Source organism: Schistocerca piceifrons, chromosome 3 (assembly GCF_021461385.2).
Source record: "Schistocerca piceifrons isolate TAMUIC-IGC-003096 chromosome 3, iqSchPice1.1, whole genome shotgun sequence".
NCBI classification, from domain to species: domain Eukaryota; kingdom Metazoa; phylum Arthropoda; class Insecta; order Orthoptera; family Acrididae; genus Schistocerca; species Schistocerca piceifrons.
In genome coordinates this window covers 582,036,095-582,051,165 of record NC_060140.1, presented here as the reverse complement: position 1 = coordinate 582,051,165, position 15,071 = coordinate 582,036,095, and positions in this window count along the sequence as shown.

Here is a 15,071-nt window from a genome sequence, read left to right as displayed (position 1 = left end):
TGCAGTGATTCACTGACAGCTGCGGCTAGTACAAGCTCCAACTTTACTCCTTCATGGAAAATAATTTTTTCATAATACATCAGCTGTACTGATCGTTCCATCACAATTTGGTAGTCGTTCAACAGGAGGGAGGATACTTGGTATATATTTTTTTCAACAGGTGATATTACAAAACGCCTATTTGATGCAATGTTTCAAATAGATGGAGCCGTACGGCTATGGCGTGGACCTCGGGGCAAGCGGGAAACGCAGAATCCGAAAAAAAAAAAAAAACATTCTGTGTTCTGATCCAGTGGATCATGGAGCTAGTCTGGAAAATAGTCTGTGTGCTGCTCCATAGGTGTGCATATTGTAATCTCCCCCCTCCTTCCTAATTCCTGCTATTGTCCACAATAACCAAAGTATTTTCTGAATTTTTAAGATGAGTAAGATTGCAATAAACTTTTTAGTTCACTTATCTTTCCTGGTAGAGTTGGCTCCAGTTGTTCTTGTCTAGGGGTCTGATTCTTGAAGCTGAAATTCTTACATTTAAGGTCGTCATGGTTGAATTGATATAAATAGTTTCGCAGATTTTTGTTGCAGAATTTTTGTTTTTACGTTAGTTCTTTTTGTCACATTTTAGTATATCATACAGGGTTTGAATTTTCACATTAACAAAGCCGAAATTACACTGTTCGCCCAAAATACAAAAATACTTCCGATCACATCAGAGGCATGCTCACTGCTACTTCACTCTGCGGTAATAAGCATATTCCAAAGGGTTTACAATTTTTCTTGTCAAATGAATGTCTATTAATTTCAATTATTATTTCATAAATGAATTCAGAAATAGACATAGTAAACAATATTAAATTGCGTAATTAATAATAGAAATTTTAAGTGTGACAAATAATTCGTAATTTCAGACGTGTCTAGAAAAGAAAAAAAAAACAACAAATTTACCTGTACATTCAGAGCTAGTACTCATCGATTGTAATATGGAAAATGAAGTAATTCCTTTTCATAAATTTTAGCCTGGAATATAACATATTCTGTATAAAATTATTTGAAATTTTCAGAAAACGACTGGAGATAATGTTGACCTGTCCAAAATTCGAAATATTATAATGGTATCGACAATTACTGTTGAGGAAAAGTGATGGTAGAGGAGGATGTCCCGTTACAATACGCTACAAATAATATCACATGCTCATCATTTTGACTTGTTGCTCTTGTATCGCCCACGTTTGCAGTTAAAGTTATTGGATATAGGGTCAACCTTTTACGCAAAACACTTTTTTTTCATGTGACCCAAACATGTTTGATCACCTCTGTGCTATCATCAGTGTTTTCTTTATTAAAATCTGGGAAATGTGAACATAGTTTAAGTGATATTTAATATACGATAATTAGGTTTAAAGAACAGTTTTTGTTTGTTTCTGTCATTAATTTTACATTATATTTTTATGTAGAGCCATTTGTACAATATCATGCAATGGTAACTTGTCATCTGCAAGCAAATGATGTTAATGTGAATTTGGTTTGCGTTTATATATACAGGGTGGTCCATTGATTGTGACCGGGCCAAATATCTCACGAAATAAGCGTCAAACGAAAAAACTACAAAGAACGAACTTGTCAATCTTGAAAGGGGAAACCAGATGACGCTGTAGTTGGCCAGCTAGATGGCGCTGTCATAGGTCAAACGGATATCAACTGCCTTTTTTTAAACAGGAACCCCCATTTTTTATTACATATTCGTGTAGTACGTGAAGAAATATGAATGTTTTAGTTGGACCACTTTTTTCGCTTTATGATAAATGGCGCTGTAATAGTCACAAACACATGGCTCAAAATTTTAGACGAACAGTTGGTAACAGACAAGTTTTTAAAATTAAAATACAGAATGTAGGTACGTTTGAACATTTTATTTCGGTTGTTAAAATGTGATACATGTACCTTCGTGAACTTATAATTCCTGAGAACGCATGCTGTTACAGCGTGATTACCTGTAAATACCACATTAATGCAATAAATGCTCAAAATGATATCCGTCAACCTCAATGCATGTGGCACTAAGTGTAACGACAGTCCTCTCGACAGCGAGTAGTTCGCCTTCCGCAATGTTCGCACATGCATTGACAATTAGCTGACGCATGTTGTCAGCCGTTGTCGGTGGATCACGACAGCAAATATCCTTCAACTTTGCCCACAGAAAGAAATCCGGGGACGTCAGATCCGGTGAACCTGCGGGCCATGGTATGGTGCTTCGATGACCAATCCACCTGCCATGAAATATGCTATTCAATACAGCTTCAACCTTCACGCGAGCTATGTGCCGGTCATCCATCATGTTGGAAGTACATCGCCATTCTGTCATGCAGTGAAACATCTTGTAGTAACATCGGTAGAGCATTAAGTAGGATATCAGCATGCACTGCAGCATTTACATTGCCATCGATAAAATGGGGGCCAATTATCCTTCCTCCCATAATTCCGCACCATACATTAACCCGCCGAGGTCGCTGATATTCCACTTGTCGTAGCCATCGTGGATTTTCCGTTGCCCATTAGTGCATATTATGCCGGTTTACGTTACCGCTGTTGGTGAATGTCTCTTCGTCTCTAAATAGAACGCGTGCAAAAAATCTGTCATCGCCCCGTAGTATCTCTTGTGCCCAGTGGCAGAACTGTACACGGCGTTCAAAGTCGTCGCCATGCAATTCCTGGTGCACAGAAATATGGTACGGGTGCAATCGATGTTGATGTAGCATTCTCAACACCGACGTTTTTGAGATTCCCGATTCTTGAGCAATTTGTTTGCTACTGATGTGCGGCTTAGCCGCGACAGCAGCTAAAGCACCTACTTGGGCATCATTATTTGTTGCAGGTCGTGGTTGACGTTTTACATTAGGATGAACACTTCCTGTTTCCTTAAATAACGTAACTATACGGCGAACGGTCCGGACACTTGGATGATGTCGTCCAGGATGCCGAGCAGCATACGTAGCACACGCCCGTTGGGCATTTTGATCACAATAGCCATACATCAACACGATATCGACCTTTTCCGCAATTGGTAAACGGTCCATTTTAACACCGGTAATGTATCACGAAGCAAATACCGTCCGCACTGGCTGAATGTTACGTGATACCATGTACTTATACGTTTGTGACTATTACAGCGCCATCTATCACAAAGCGAAAAGAGTGGTCCAACTAAAACATTCATATTTCTTTACGTACTACACGAATATGTAATAAAAATGGGGATTCCTATTTAAAAAAACGCAGTTGATATCCGTTTGACCTATGGCAGCGCCATCTAGCGGGCCAACCATGGGCCATCTGGTTTCCCCCTTCAAGCTAGACGAGTTTCGTTCTTTGTAGTTTTTTTCGTTTGGCGCTTATTTCGTGAGATATTTGGCGCAGTCACTGTCGATGGGCCACCCTGTATAAAGGGTGTTACAAAAAGGTACGGGCAAACTTACAGGAAACATTCCTCACACACAAATAAAGAAAAGATATTATGTGGACATGTGTCTGGAAACGCTTTATTTCCATGTTAGATCTCATTTTACTTTCGTCAGTATGTATTGTGCTTCCTCGATTCACCGCCAGTTGGCCCAACTGAAGGAAGGTAATGTTGACTTCGGTGCTTGTGTTGACATGCGACTCATTGCTCTACAGTACTAGCATCAAGCACATCAGTACGTAGCATCAACAGGTTAGTGTTCATCTCGAACGTGGTTTTGCAGTCAGTGCAATGTTTACAAATGCGGAGTTGGCAGATGCCCATTTGATGTATGGATTAGCACGGGGCAATAGCCGTGGCGTGGTACATTTGTATCGAGACAGATTTCCAGAACGAAGGTGTCCCGACAGGAAGACGTTCGAAGCAATTGATCGGCGTCTTAGGGAGCACGGAACATTCCAGCCTATAACTCGCGACTGGTGAAGACCTAGAACGACGAGGACACATGCAATGCACGAGGCAATTGTTCGTGCTGTTGACGATAACCCTAATGTCAGCGTCAGAGAAGTTACTGCTGTACAAGGTAACGTTGACCACGTCAATGTATGGAGAGTGCTACGGGAGAACCAGTTGTTTCCGTACCATGTACAGCGTGTGCAGGCACTATCAGCAGCTGATTGTCCTCCACGGGTACATTTCTGCGAATGGTTCATCCAACAATGTGTCAATCCTCATTTCAGTGCAAATGTTCTCTTTACGGATGAGGCTTCATTCCAACGTGATCAAATTGTAAATTTTCACAATCAACATGTGTGGACTGACGAGAATCCGCACGCAATTGTGCAATCACGTCATCAACACAGATTTTCTGTGAACGTTTGGGCAGGCGTTGTTGGTGATGTCTTGATTGGGCCCCATGTTCTTCCACCTACGCTCAATGGAGCACGTTATCATGATTTCATACGGGATACTCTACCTGTGCTGCTAGAACATGTGCCTTTACAAGTACGACACAACATGTGGTTCATGCACGATGGAGCTCCTGCACATTTCAGTCGAAGTGTTCGTACGCTTCTCAACAACAGATTCGGTGACCGATGGATTGGTAGAGGCGGACCAATTCCATAGCCTCCACGCCCTCCTGACCTCCACCCTCTTGACTTTCATTTATGGGGGCATTTGAAAGCTCTTGTCTACGCAACCCCGGTACCAAATGTAGAGACTCTTCGTGCTCGTATTGTGGACGGCTGTGATACAATACGCCATTTTCAAAAAATGGTTCAAATGGCTCTGAGCACTATGGGACTTAACATCTGAGGTCATCAGTCCCCTAGAACTTAGAACTACTTAAACCTAACTAACCTAAGGACATCACACACATCCATGCCCGAGGCAGGATTCGAACCTGCGACCGTAGCGGCCGCGCGGTTCCAGACTGTAGCGCCTAGAACCGCCCGGCTACCCGGCACGCCATTCTCCAGGGCTGCATCAGCGCATCAGGGATTCCATGCGACAAGTCATTTTGAACATTTCCTGTAACAAAGTGTTTGAAGTCACGCTGGTACGTTCTGTTGCTGTGTGTTTCCATTCCATGATTAATGTGGTTTGAAGAGAAGTAATAAAATGAGCTCTAACATGGAAAGTAAGCGTTTCCGGACACATGTCCACATAACATATTTTCTTTCTTTGTGTGTGAGGAATGTTTCCTGAAAGTTTGGCCGTACCTTTTTTGTAACACCCTGTATATTGCTGTGTCAAGATATTACTTTTAGATATAAATTTATGTGTTAACTCGCAAACCAAATTCACATTCACATCGTTTGGCTGCAGATGACAAACTACCAGTACTGTTAGGCTGGATGGAATCTAGTGGACACACACCTTTAAGTAAAGCAGTTGGTCGACTAGTGTGCCAACACAACCAATAGAGACATCAGTTGTGCAGCAAGGTTTCGGATTGTGATACGTCGATCACCTCATATGAGAGTGTACGCACATTCCAACATTGCAGGAATCACAGCTGTGTGCGGCCTGCCAGCACGCGGGAGATTTTATGCCCGTTGTGCTTACATGAACTCTCGCTTTCTTGTCGCAGGGAGCTGTTCGCACATCAAAGGCATGTGTGCTGTGCATTTCCACATGAACCGTTGCACGCGAATTTGTTTCTGGTGTCCGCACTGTCCTATCGACGGCGACTCTGCCGTACCTGGAGGACTTCCCCCGCTTACAGCCGCAGGCGCACCCTAATCCGGCCGCGCAAATACGAGTGCGCCGTGCAGTGGCCCGCCCTCCCCCTTCGCGACAGCCCCTGCCTTTTATACCTCGCGGCGGGGACATCAATGGCCTGGCAAAAATTAATTATTACACTGCGTCCAATGAGTCGGCTGAGGCAGCCGTAGTGTTTCTAGAAAGCAGCCGGCTCCCGAAAGAGTGGCCACAGCTTGGTAGAGAGAGGGGGAGGGGTGTGGGGGCGGCAGGGGACAAATCGGGGCAGGCCTAATGACGGTCCCCTCCACCCCTGCGTCACTCTACGCCCCGTCGCGTCTTTTGTTCGAGTCGCGACATGTGATAGCAGCTAACGTCACGTGTCGCAGCCAGCCTGTGATCCGCAGGGGCAAAGGAACGTCCGTCCTGTTTGCCGGCTTTGCTCGTATTTTGGTTTTACTAGTGTCTACAGCATTAATGCCCAACCTTTCTTACACTACCGTCTCTGAGTGCAACCGGATATTAATTAATACCCCTGCTCCTCACCACCATCTCCAAATTCAGCGCCTAACTGCACTATAGAATAAAAAAGGATTTTGTTTGAACACTTTTATTTCTATATCACGAGGGGTAAGATAGCTACTGCCTACAGGAAAATTAAAGAGACCTTTGGAGATAAGAGAACCACTTGTATGAATTTCAAGAGCTCAGATGGAAAACCAGTTCTAAGCAAAGAAGGGAAAGCAGAAAGGTGAAAGGAATATATAGAGGGTCCATACAAGGGCGATGTTCTTGAGGACAATATTATGGAAATGGAAGAGGATGTAGATGAAGATGAAATGGGAGATATGATACTGCGTGAAGAGTTTGACAGAGCACTGAAAGACCTAAGTCGAAACAAGGCCCCGGGAGTAGACAACATTTAGAACTACTGACAGCCTTGGGAGAGCCAGTCCTGATAAAACTCTACCATCTGGTGAGCAAGATGTGTGAGACAGGCGAAATACCGTCAGACTTCAAGAAGAATATAATAATTCCAATCCCAAAGAAAGCAGGTGTTGACAGATGTGAAAATTACCTAACTATCAGTTTAATAATCCACGGCTCCAAAATACTAACACGAATTCTTTACAGACGGATGGAAAAACTGGTAGAAGCCGACCTCGGGGAAGATCAGTTTGGATTCAGTAGAAATGTTGGAACACGTGAGGCAATATTGACCCAACAACTTATCTTAGAAGATAGATTAAGGAAAGGCAAAACCCATGTTTCTATCATTTGTAGACTTAGAGAAGGCTTTTGACAATTTTGATTGGAATACTCTCTTTCAAATTCTTAAGGTGGCAGGGGTAAAATACAGGGAGCGAAAGGCTATTTCCAATTTGTACAGAGACCAGATGGCAGTTATAAGAGTCGAGGGGCATGAAAGGCAAGCAGTGGTTAGGAAGGAAGTGAGACAGGGTTGTAGCCTATCCCCGATGTTATTCAATCTTTATAATGAGCAAGCAGTAAAAGAAACAAAAGAAAAATTCGGAGTAGGAATTAAAATCCATGGAAAAGAAATAACAACTTTGAGGTTCGCCGCTGACATTGTAATTCTGTCAGAGACAGCAAAGGACCTGGAAGAGCATCTGAATGAAATGGACAGTGTCTTGAAAGGAGGATATAAGATGAACACCAACAAAAGCAAAACGAGGATAATTGAATGTAGTCGAATTAAATCGGGTGATGCTGAGGGTATTAGATTAGGAAATGCGAAGCTTAAAGTAGTAAATGAGTTTTGCTATCTGGGGAGCAAGATAACTAATGATGGTTGAAGTAGAGAGGATATAAAATGTGGATTGGCAATTGCAAGGAAAGCGTTTCTGAAGAAGAGAAATTTGTTAACATCGAGTATAGATTTAAGTGTCAGGAAGTCTTTTGTGAAAGTATTTGTATAGAGTGTAGCTATGTATGGAAGTGAAACGTGGACGATAAATAGTTTAGACAAAAAGCGAATAGATGCTTTCGAAATGTGGTGCTACAGAAGGATGCTGAAGATTAGATGGGTAGATCACATAACTAATGAGGAGGTACGGAATAGAATCGGGGAGAAGAGAAAATTGTGGCACAACTTCACTAGAAGAAGGGATCGATTGGTAGGACATTTTCTGAGGCATCAAGGGATCACCAGTTTTGTATTGGAGGGCAGTGTGGAGGATAAAAATCGTAGAGGGAGACCAAGAGATGGATACACTAAACAGATTCAGAAGGATGTAGGTTGCAGTTGGTACTGGGAGATGAAGAAGCTTGCACAGGATAGAGTAGCATGGAGAGCTGCATCAAAGCAGTCTCTGGACTGAAGACCACAACAACATTTCTAAAATGATGAAAGATGAATCCAATTTAGTTTTTGTGGATGTTTTGTTAACCCGTGAGCTAATGAGTCAGTGAGACTATTATTACTGCCCAAGTCTAACAAAAAATTGTTCTCAGTCAATGTACATCACAAATTACGCCTCAAATTCATTCAGTTCCTTGTTTTTATTTTTATTTCCATCATAGTCAAAAATGTACCTTCATATCTATTAAATCATGATTTCCAAATTTCTTTTCCATGTGTTGTGTTCAGGTAAAGAGAGAGAGAGAGAGAAGAAGAAGAAGAAGAAGGGTGTGTGTGTGTGTGTGTGTGTGTGTGTGTGTGGGTGGGTGGGTGTGTATTAGAATGCGTGATGAAGCAATTCCCAGTGCACTGCGAGTGATATCTAGATATCTAGAACTCTTCAGATAAGAGAGCTAACTATCCTCAGTTACGGTACACGTTGCAATCCACGCTTCCCCTGCACTATTCCTCTCCTTAGTGTAGCTTGCCTCAACTGCACCCTGCACTCCCATTTAGAATCAACCTAGTTATAATGTATCCACTATACATACTATTTGTAAATCACTTGATTGCTGGACTTCTTGCTTCTGAAGTGACAGAAATTGAAGCATTTCAGGCTTTAATGCTTTGAGTATGACCATTCTGATAATAATAATAATACTGTGTGCATCACTGTAGTAGAACTTTTGTATTTCTTGTTGTGTTGTACTTTCAGTTATTTCATTTATCTGTTTCAAAGTGAATAATGAAGCAATTAATGGTCTGTTGCAGGAACCATCTATAACTTGGAGAAGACATTTTCATGAGATATTTAGCGTTTGTTACGTAGGTATACGTCTGACTTTTGCCATCGAGGCTGTACGGCCCAAAGCACAAAGTACGAGGCTTTCTAGTCTTCAGAAACTTTCATTTACCGCTCACTTTCTGATTAACCCCATGTTGGCAACCACTGGTTAAGAGCAAACACTGATCTTCAGCTAAGCTGGACGCGGGATAACTGCTTCCTGAGCGTGCCGACCAAAGATCCTCGCACTTCGTTTCTTGCCTATCGGCAACATGTCGGCCACGATGTCGCACTACAACTTGCATGAAAATACTTTGCGATTCTGCGTCCACATTATCCTATTACACTGGATGTTCCATATTTCTCTATAAGGACAAAGTGATTTGTAAAAACGATGACACTTCTGCATCATTTCAAAACTCTTGTGTAATCCACACACTGACAACATGATCTGAATATTGATTCTGCTTTATTTGACATACGCTTTACTCATCCATTCTGTTGTGCGCCGAGCGTTGTGGCCGCGCGGTTTAAGGCGCCATGTCACGGACTACGCGGCCGCTCCCGTCGGAGGTTCGAGTCCTCCATAGGGCATGGGTGTGTGTGTGTTGTTCTTAGCATAGGTTAGTTTAAGTAGTGTGTAAGTCTAAGGACCGATGACCTCAGCAGTTTGGTCCCTTAGGAATTCACACACATTTTAACATTAGTTGTTGTTGTGCAAAACGACGCCATGTGATGCAGGAGACATACATAAATTACGTACTATTTAATTCAAGCTTTTAAGTATGAATAGTTCTTAAGATTACGTGTGTGAACAATGCTGACTCATTGTAAGGTGCCAGGACATGGGCACTTACATGTTAGCTTACCAACAGTAGTATTATTAATAAAGGGACTGGCAAGGGCATCAGGTCATGACTCTATTGAATTATGATAAATATGAGACACTCTCGAGCAGTATTCCCTGCATGTCTGCATGATTAAGTCACTAACTTAAAGCGTTGGTGAAAAGTGTAGGAAGTTGAGAATTGTGGAATATAAAGTCTGCAGCTGGCCGTAGCTCGCCGGGCCGCCGTGGGCGGCAGGTAGCGGTCATCGGAAACGCGGGACAATACGGCGCTTTTGGGGATAGCCCGGCATCCGGAGCCACCTGTGCTGGGCAACACCTGGCGAAGACGGGAATTTCGTTTGCCTAGGGGCGACATGACCTACTCGATCATTGGGTAGATCTCAGATATGCCGTTGGAGGGATTTCGGCGATGATAGAGCTTTCGAGTATTCTTTCGCCACGTTTTCGTACGCGTGGGAGAGGGGAGAATTGTGGAGAGAGTGGACTTCGCCTTCAGCCATCGAGCGGTACGGACTTGGAGACGGCGTCTTGGCCATCGTCTTCGAAGAGAGATATACGGTCTGTATCGCAGCACTGCACGAACGCGTGTTCCGTGCAGAGTTCTGCGGTTAGAGCTCTTTGTGTGCTCAGAAGCGAGATTTTCACCAACGCTTAACAACTTACCTAATATTCTTAACCTGGTAGTTATCCTTAAGAGGTGCCGAGTATTTATCAACATAGCTGCCGTTAATAGGGGCGCATAATAGCAAATTGTTGATGTGCCATTGTCAGGAGTGTGTGGGTCGACAAAGAAATTCACATTTTTTGTAAATTTTGTCAGTTGTGGGGGATATCAAAATAAAATGCTAGTATTACAATCGAATGTCCGGCCCCGGTAGCTGAGTGGTCAGCGTGACGGAATGTCAATCCTAAGGGTTCGATTCCCGGCTGGGTCGGAGATTTTCTCCGCTCAGGGACTGGGTGTTGTGTTGTCCTAATCATCATCATTTCATCCTCATCGACGCGCAGGTCACCAAAGTGGCGTCAATTCGAAAGACCTGCACCAGGCGAACGGTCTACCCGACGGGAGGCCCTAGCCACACGACATTTCATTTTTTTACAATCGAATTATCGACTTCATTGTAGGTAGCATTTACCCTGTCCCAGTAAGCTTTACATGTACTCTAGTCACTGCACAGCTTGCCCAGACGGGAAGGAAAGAAGGTTTGCGGTCTTCTATGTCAGCGACGGACAAATAAGTTTACATCCTCTTCAACAAAGTTGATGTTGCTTTCTCAGCAAGCCACTACTGATGATAAAAATTACAAATGAACAAAGAAAATACTCCTTAAGTACGAACTGCTATTAAAATATGCAAAGGCACCTACTCTTCAGTCTAACCCGAAGTATATTTTTACATACTTGGCATCATAAGTCGAAACGCGTTTACGTGGGAGTGTGAAAGGTAATACCTCAGATTTTTTATTTTGTTCTCAGCATCTACTGAGGTATTGCATGTCTTGCATGTTACTCGGCCGGCGTCCACGCTTCGCTAATTCAAGTTGAAACCCTCTGCTGCTAGAGGACTGCTAATTGCAGAGCGTACGTGGCGGTGAATAATGTAACTATGTCGCCGCGTGAGTAGCAGCTTGCTGTAATCGAGTTTCTAACCGCAGGAAACATACCTCCAACTGAAATCCATAGAACAATTAAAACTGTGTATGGTGATGATAGTATCGACAACAGTAATGTGCGATGTTGTGTTGTTCGTGCTCGTAATGAAGGAAACTGTGGTGCTAGCCTCAACGTGAGTGACAGATCTCGGAGTGTTTCCAAAACTTAAAGAACAGTTTGGAGGACTTCGCTACGATGGTGGTTAAGTGGTGCAAGCAGAGGTGAGGTTATGGCTCCGTCAACAAAGTCAAACATTCTACTGTGACGATATCAACAAACTAGTCTCGCATTGGGAGAAATTTGTTCGTCGCCAGGGTGAGTATGTTAAGCAATAAATATGTATACATGAGAAATAAAGATATAGAATGTTAATAAAGTTTGTTTTATTTAAAAAGCTCGAGTTTTCACATAAAAAATTCGAAGGCATCACTATTCAGCACTCTCTCGTATTTTGCTAATCAGAGTCGTTGAGACCATGCTGCAAATATGATAATGTATTTCCCTCAACAAGACATTCAATGTCGAGTTTTCATCTGCCCTCCTGAATGGTATATGTGGTCTGTTTTGACAACATAGACATTTATGAGGTGATACACAATAAATTTTCGCAATAACGTTGCAATAGCTTTTCAGTTTCCTGCTGAATGGACACGACAGAGATACTAAATTTTCTGTTTTCATTTGCAAGAATAGAGAGTTTGTAAAATGGTTCAAATTGCTCTGAGCACTATGGGACTTAACATATGAGGTTATCAATCCCCTAGACTTAGAACTACTTAAACCTAACTAACCTAAGGACATCACACACATCCATGCCAGAGGCAGGATTCAAACCTGCGACCGTAGCAGCAACGCGGTTCCAGACTGTGTAAGTAGGCTGTTTAGGTTTTTATATTGGCAACGTTACGTAGCGCTCTGTATGAAAATCACTGGCTGTGCTGTGTGCAGTCTGTGGTTAGTTTACATTGTTGTCTGTCATTGTAGCGTTGGGCAGTTGGCTGTTAACAGCGTATAGCGTTGCGCAGTTGGAGGTGAGCCGTCAGCAGTGGTGGATGTGGGGAGAGAGATGGCGGAGTTTTGAAATTTGTAAGACTGGATGTCATGAACTGCTACGTATATTATGATTTTTCAACACTATTAAGGTAAATACATTGTTTGTTCTCTATTAAAATCTTTCATCTGCTAACTATGCCTATCAGTAGTCAGTGCCTTCCGTAGTTTTTAATCTTTTATTTAGCTGGCAGTAGTGGCGCTCGCTGTATTGCAGTAGTTCGAGTAACGAAGATTTTTGTGAGGTAAGTGATTTGTCAAAGGTGTAGGTTAATGTTAGTCAGGGCCATTCTTTTGTAGGGATTACTGAAAGTCAGATTGCGTTGCGCCAAAAATATTGTGTGTCAGTTTAAACACAGTCATGTATAATTTTTCTAAGGGGACGTTTCATATGTCGACCCTTAGCCGAGGATACCTCACTGAAATCTTCTGACTTTTTTTCTTGTAGTTTGTGTAATTAGTGTAGCTATTGTTTATTGCTAGCGCGTAATTGTAGAGAGAATCTCCTTTGTAGTTGCAGTCTTTCATTGTTGTGGCATGCATGTAGATTTGCACCAAGTATTTCGCAGCTGCGCTTGCAATTAACTAGATATTATTTTCAGTACTATGTTAATGTGTTTTCTTATTTTGCTCTTCAAATTGTGCTTTTCTGTGTTGACGTGTGAAATATTGTGATAATAATGGCGTGTGAAAAACGTAATACTAGGCTCCAAAGTAAACTGAGGAATGACAGTGAAGACGAAAGCAGTGTGTTAGCGCCACCGTGTAATGAATTAACTAATGTTCAAACTAGTGATTTGGTAATTGTGCATAGGGAAATGGAGCGGGCGGCAAATAATGGCGTAGACAGTGAAACAATTAGTGAACAGGGAAGCATTATCGATCGATCGGTCGACAATAGCTCGCCTCAGGAATCCGAAATGACAGGACACAATCTCGCAAATACTGTAGATTCAGGTTTTGGGTCCTCACCGTTTTCTCAAATAAGTCAAGACACATTTTCTGCTTGTCAAAATGTGAATGTTGCCGGTGCAAATTCACTGCCGAAAAGCACTGAGGAACATGTTTCAGACACAGGTGCATTGTTATTACAATTAATACAACAAATGGGACAAACACAGCAAAAGCTTCAAAAGTTAGACACAATGGAACAAAATCTTCGAAAGTTAGACACAGTGGAACAAAATCAGAGACAAACACAGCAAAAGCTTCAAAGTTAGACAGAATGGAACAAAATCTTCAAAAGTTAGACGCAATGGAACAACACCAGAGACAAACACAGCAACAGTTAGACACAGTGGAACAAAATCTTCGGAAGTTAGACACCACACTTGAACAAAGACGTGAAGATTTAACTACTGAGTTACATAACATTGAATCGAAATATCATAAAGTCTGTAATGACGTAAAAACACAAATTTGTGAGCATTTCCAACCTATTTTTTCGCATCATGAAAATGCATTACAGAATCACGAAGCAGCCATAAAAGAACTGCAAACTATTGTTCATGAAAATCACGACACTTTGCAAGCTAAAATTGACTCAGTTGCATCTACCGATTCGGTTACGCAACTTGCAAAAACTCAGGAAAACTTAAAGGGCACAGTAGATACGATTTCAACACAAATGGACACTCTGAAACTTGGTTCAGAAAAACACACAGAGGAAATAATTTCACTATCGGATAAAGTAGCCGAACTTTCAGATCAGTTCACTAACTTATGTACAAAGGTAGATGATGATCTGAATGACACAAGACCTGTAGCCTTCACGGACACTGAAGAGTATGAACAAATTAGAAAATTCAAGCAAAATCAAAATCAAATCAATACACAGTACAAAAGAGAAATCCGGGAAGTACAAGATCAGTTGGCACAAGTAATACAAGAATTACATATTTCAGAGGACACTCGCGCCCCAGTACGGGAAGAGGGACATAGAAATACGGAACAACCACAAAATAATAACACAGGACATTTCGGAAATTATGAAAGAAATTGGCAAGGTGCACCGAATTTTGAAATGGAACCGCCGAAACGACGTAACAATGACCGATATGCGACTCGCCGACATGATGATTTTGACTATAAGCTGTTCATTACTACACGTAAATTTAAAACATTTAAGAATTCTGGCAACGACATTCATCCACAAGCGTGGCTCCATCAATTCTTTCATTGTTTTCCCCCAAACTGGTCATTAGAGCACAGATTAGAATTTATGTGTGGCTACTTAGAGAATGAACCAGCTGTAAGAATGCGATCGGTCATTCACGATTGTCACAGTGAAGGAGAATTTTATCATGCCTTCCTCTCAGCATATTGGTCTCAAGCTCCACAAGACCGAGTAAAACATAGCATCATGATGATGAAACACTTTGAACAATCTGAATTTTCCAGTCTTGTCAAATATTTTGAAGACATGTTGCATTAGAATCAATATCTTTCAAACCCATACAGCCCTTCAGAACTCATCCACATTTGCTTAATGAAATTGCCTGAACATTTAAGAAATATTATTTTGGCAGGACGTTGCAAAGACGACATTTAAGCTTTTCAGGGACTCTTACAAGAATTAGAAATTGACACAGACAGTCGCAGGATGTGAAAACAGGAAAACAATCACTACAGGTCACCTCCGTCACAATTCCGTGACGACAGAAAGAACAACTGGACACGACAAGTCTATTCTTACAACGCAAATCGAAAACAG